This window comes from Notechis scutatus, chromosome Z (assembly GCF_049901735.1).
Source record: "Notechis scutatus isolate UNSWTSFEM ecotype Mainland chromosome Z, rNotScu1.2, whole genome shotgun sequence".
In the NCBI taxonomy this organism is placed as follows: Eukaryota; Metazoa; Chordata; class Lepidosauria; order Squamata; family Elapidae; genus Notechis; species Notechis scutatus.
Genome location: NC_142025.1, coordinates 55,921,453 through 55,927,209, shown reverse-complemented (window position 1 = coordinate 55,927,209; position 5,757 = coordinate 55,921,453). Strand labels below are relative to the sequence as shown.

The window sequence follows — 5,757 nt, the reverse complement described above, 5'->3', positions numbered from 1 at the left end:
ATAACAAAGCTCCTTCCCATGCTAAAGGAAATCAACAACTGGCAGATGACCTGAATGTGTTTTACTGTAGGTTTGAGAGAAAACTGCCACCCACCTCCACAAACCCCATCTCAGACACACCAACAACAGCCAAGCCTCCTACAGCCTACCCATCCCATTGGGCCCACCACCTCTGGTGATTACAGTGAATGAGGTGCAAGGTCTATTTCACAGACAAAAGCCAGGAAAAGCACTAGGCCTGAACAAGATAACTCCTTCTTGCTTAAAAGCTTGAGCTGACCATCGGAAGGCAGAGCCTCCTCACTGATGGACCGTAGATCACGACTCTCTGCGACTATGGTCTGTGCTCTTTCGTTGGAGAGCCCCGATCATTACGATTAGGGGCTGAAGCTGCCTTGGAGGGCGGTGGAATAAGGGGAAGCCGCAAGCCAGGTTGAGGGGAGCCGCATCTCCCCCCCTGGGCTTGGTCTTCCCCCCCCCCCCGAAGACAACTGCAGTGGTGGTTTAAAATGGCCACCCCGAAGAGGACTCAGCTGGATTAAGATTTGTGCAGGAGGGAAGAAAGAGGTGGATAACATCTGAACCGGGACAACTGGGCAATACAACTAAACAAAAGTACCCCAGGATTAAGGTAACATAGAATTTTTAAGAAAAGAAAAGTGAGCGGCGAAATTGCAAAGGGACAGGAAAAAAAATAAGAAAATATTTTTGACAGCTAAGCGGGGCTTCGAACCAGGAAAGGAAGAAGCCGGAACTAAAGATTTAACTAAATTGGACTAAAATATTTTGGCAATAAACAGGCATAAAATAAAGCTGGACTTAAGATTGTCAAAAAATAATAATAATAAAGTTTACAAATTGGAGACTGGACTGTGCTGGAATATTGAGGTTCGAAAAACCCTAAATAAAAAAATAGGGGAAAAAGGTGAAGACTTTGTATAATGGAGAGTGCCACCTTTTGACAAAAACTTGAGCTCAAACAAAACGGAACGCATCCTGTTTCTGAATGAACTTGTGTGGATATAACATTAAAGAAATATTGAAACAAAGTAAGAATCTTAGAAAGTGAAAGCAGAACCAGAATAAAGGAAAAAGCAAGGAAAGACTGACTGTGGGATTGATTGATGTTTTTGGTATAGACCCTGGGCTGGAATAACTGAGAACTTTAGAAAATTGAAAGAAGAAAGAAGGAAAGTAAAAGTGTTGGGTTTTTTTTGTGGACTTTAACGATCATAAAATATAAGAGTGTGTAATGATGATATCTCTTCGGGAATTAAAAATGGAACTTAAAAATATGAGAGAATTACTACAGGAAAGAGGCGAATCACTTTGCTCTGTGTTCAAAAAAATGGAAATGACGATTGAAGAACAAGAAGAAAGAGCTTCAGAGGAGGAGGAGTCGACTCACGGAGAAGACATTTTGGATAGACAGTTAACACAAAGAACGCTACAGGGAAGTGGGGAAAGAAGGAAGGTTAAGAAGTTGAGATTTAAGAAGGCAATCAAAGGGAATACCTGTGAAGTAGGGAAAGGCAGAAAGACCCAGCAGAAAAGGGGAAAGGAAGATATTAAGAAAGAGAGGGATATAAATTGGAATGAGAAAAGATATGGGGAAAAGAGGGGGAGGAGAAGCAGTAAGAAACAGGTGCATGAAATAAAGAAATACGGAAATAGTAAAATGTTGAAAAGAAATTGTTTTTTCAGAGATGTTGGTTGCTGAACTAAAAAGGGGATTCTGCAGGGTGACAGAATAATAAGAATATTTCTGCAATTAAAAATATTCAGAAAATTGGGTAATATTGATACTGATAACTCTTATTAAAAAACAAGGGGAAATATGCTGCGGAATCTAAATGAAAAGATGTAATGATTATTATTTTAACTTCTTAAAAGTAATGGTTTATTGGGAATCAAGATGAAGGAATAAAGGTATATTTTAATCATTGAGGTGTCACACCCAAAGCAGTAAAAGGGGAGAAACCTATACTTGTTGTTTTTTTTAGTGTTAAAATTTGTATTAATCTAGAATTTATAAAAAGAATGTGTAATGGAAAGGGAATATGACAGACTAAAGAACCAATTAAATTAATAAGTTAACATAGACTATTAAAAGCAAGGAGAGACATTGGTAACTTTTTATTATTATTATCGTTATTATTATTATTGTTAGGCAAACTCATATTGTTTATCTTTATTTTAAAATAAATATTAAAGGATTATATTTGAAATAATTGAAATGAAACAAAAAGATGTTTCGATTGAGATTAATTAAAGAGGCTAGAATTAATGTGTTTGTTTCTCTCCTTACTGAAAATTTGGAATGGAAAAGGTAATAATAGAATTAAGTATGCATATATGAATGTATAACTATTGTCATATTTGTATGTAAAGGTGATGACCCGGAAATATGTTGTCCACTAAAAAGAGATTTTTGTTTTTAATGTGAAAAACTAAATAAAATTTGTACCTGGTTTTCAGGTGTATCTTTCTTCGGTCTATCCAGAAACGTCCTTAAAGAAACAATTAAAGAGAAAAATAGTGAGATCTCAGACTGGATAAAGCCCTGTTGACAATGTTCAAACCAAATATGGCATACATTTCTGTACTGGAGGAATACACAAACTCTTATCATTTAAATGAAAGATGTATTTATTTCCGTTTCTCAAAATGGACTCAAAAGGCCTTTTCAGTCACAAGACTCTTCTGTGCATTTACAAACAGTGTGCAGAGCAGAAGAAGCCTTAATAATAACCTCTTATGCTGAAACACACACCTGCAATTGTCCCCAGAGTTTTAAGAGTGCAGGTTGCAGGTAACCATGTAGCTATTTGAGATTTTATTTATTTTTTGGCTTCGTTAGCATGCATGTCACACTGGAAATCTGAATTTTAATGTTTGTTCAGCACTGAAAATAATTCAAAGTTGCCAAGAGGAGGGGGGGGGGGAGGATATGAGGCCAGTTGAGGAAGGTAACAGGAAGCCAATGCTAAACATATAAATTCAGCCAGCAAAAAATGAGATTATTTGGTGATGTTTTCAGTGTTTACAACTTTTAGATGCAGCATCTTGTGAATTAAAATTTGCTTTTTAAGAGTGAAACTTATAAGTGCATTGCCACTTAATATTGAGGCTGTTCCTCATAAACAGGATTTTCACAGTATAGAATTGCAAAAACTAAGTATCTCCAGGCAAGAGTTACCGTTTTACAGGAGGCATTCCATCTGTCCCTTTGGAAGTTTGATGAGAACGGATCTGTTTAATCAAAAAAGAGAGGTGTGATTGTGAGGGATAAATGTAAAGATTTTTCACAGTGAGGAAAAAGAATCAATGACTGACACAGAGAACAATGTTTTCCCCCCCTCTGCTTCTCAGTAAGGAACTTTTCTTTTTTCTCTATCTTCTGCTTATAAAAAGGTGTGGGGTCTCCAACATGGTCATGGTAAACCTTATAAGAAGGTCTTATGGACCAAATCAAGCCTACCAGCCAGAGGTTCCCTCTCAGAATTTAAGATGGAATGAATCCAAACTTAATACACCCATTTAGTCATGATTTGTCCGCTTCACCAAAATTTTTAAAAAAATCAGTCCCACCCTTTTTTTGAGGTTGAATATATTATATTAAATCCTGGCTGCAGTAATGTGGTTTCTGAGTTACGGTGTTCAAGGAAATGCTAGGGATTCACTAAAGCAGTATATAAATTGAGAGTTTGTAGAAATTTATCTTTTCATTACTGGACTTTGAGATATAGTGGGTAAATAAATTAATATAAGGATCTCTAGAAAAATATTTTAGCTTACCTCAATCAAACAAATTATTAAAATAACAACCACCATCACTGTTGTCACTGAAACAGCCAATCGCCAATTGATGCTACTCCCATATTGTCGAATTCCCTGCTTTGGTATCTGCAAGGTTAAACAAAGAGAAGTAAAGTGGAAGGTGGGCCTTCACGTATTTGAATGTAAAAGCTCTTTTCCCCAGAAAAAAAGTATATTCAGGCCAACCTACCCTTTAAAAGGAACAACAGCTTTATCAATCCTGTTTTCTTAAAATCATCATATCTGAAATTTCTGGTTTAATTCTGATGAACCTCATTCTGTTTTTCTTTGTTTTCATGTTTCAATTACTTTACCTTTGTGCTATACTCCACTCTCCCCAAATGCTGGTCAGAGTTTGTAAAACCTTACATATATACACACAGCCGCTTATCCTTGTATATAGGGATGGGAATCAGGCAGAGAAGTGGTCTTGGCACATGCACATTACTATAAACTACCTAACAAGTCTTTTACTCAAAAACAGTAATTGTCTTTATAGAAATGAATGTGCAATTAATTCACATCAATTTAAGCTCTTGGAATAAAAAAGACATCTAGATAACCAAATCTTGTAATACTTTGATAGTGCACCTGTTAGGATTATTTATCTAGGTTGCTTTTACCTCATCAGAAGGTTTCTTCATTTTTCTGGAGCTTGCTGTAGTTATATTGGTTTCATTTTTAGTCAAGAATGTGAGAAGTGTATCTATTTAATTGCGGCTTTGCTCCGCATTTGGAAGGCTGCCCACTGGGTGGTCGAATGCATCAAGAAAGACACCAACTCAGGTTCTATCTTGGATGAGCTGCCCCGATCACAAGTTCGGGAAGCTCTTTTATTAAAAAACACACAGTGATACGTCACAAGCAGTGAATTCTATCCAATCATTAAGTTACATGAGTAGGAATATTAGTGCACACATAGTAACATCCAATCACAGTTACATGGTCAGTGTGAAAGGTACAAGGTAACAAATCAGCGCCCGCATTACAGTTATTCGCCCATGATGACGTGTTTGTTGATTGATGATCTCTGTTCCTGGTACGCTTTCAGCCCACGTGAGGCCTAGCCTGTACCGAAGCTGTAGAAACTAATTTATTACTGCATCTCCTCTGTTTTAGTTTCATAGAAAGAAATTTCTTCTGGATCTTCGTCACTGCCCATGCAAAAAACTCGTGCGAGTGCACGCATCAGGGTCTTCTGAGGTATGACTTTGTACAGAGGTTCCTTTTACCAGAGGGCATTAACCTGTGCAATGGCGCGCTTTTCAGCTAACAAGGATAGACTATTGGAGATAGTGCGAATAAAAATTGGTAATACACATGGAAGAATAACGCATCCTATAGCAATTATACCTATGAGAGCTACTATAGCTTGTAATCCTGGTAGTTTTGGGAACCAGGAACTAAAAATATTTTTAAGATCAATACCTTGCCATACTTGATTAGGATTATAGGTTAATTGTCGCATCTCAGTTGTTAATTGTGCTACTACTTTGCCAACTTTATCAATTTGAAGACAACAATTCGTAAGATTGAACCTACCACACACCCCTCCTTCTTTGGCTAGTATGTAATCTAAAGCCAAGCGATTTTGGTAGACAGCTGTGCGCAATTTGTTTGTGGCAGTTGCTAGAGTGTTTAGAGCTTTGTCTATACGTTGGCCAGCTAAATCTAAAACAGCTTGTGTTTAATAATTCTATTAATCATATATATGTGGGGGTTAGGTCCAGGTATCCCCTGTATATTCTGATTGACAGGGAAGCCTGCAAAGGCATTATCGGTGTTTCTTTTCCTGCGGATAATGTATCATACACAGGGATGCCTACTTCTTGCTTAATGGAGATCGGGAGGAGGAAAAAGGAAGGTCTTATCCACCCCAATACACATGACCCTTGCCAATCTGCAGGAAGGGACGGATAGGCTAGGTTACCACAAATC

General features: G+C 37.4%; 1 long non-coding RNA gene across 1 annotated transcript; it reads right to left on the bottom strand.

The window, feature by feature from the left end:
• Window positions 1-2,464: 2,464 nt before the first annotated feature.
• Window positions 2,465-4,512, bottom strand: LOC148128877 (uncharacterized). The gene is made up of 4 exons (XR_015746059.1): window positions 4,443-4,512; window positions 3,799-3,906; window positions 3,200-3,252; window positions 2,465-2,510 (listed from the first exon to the last, which is right to left on the bottom strand). It is a non-coding gene; the product is annotated as an uncharacterized LOC148128877 (long non-coding RNA).
• Between the last annotated feature and the right edge of the window lie 1,245 nt (window positions 4,513-5,757).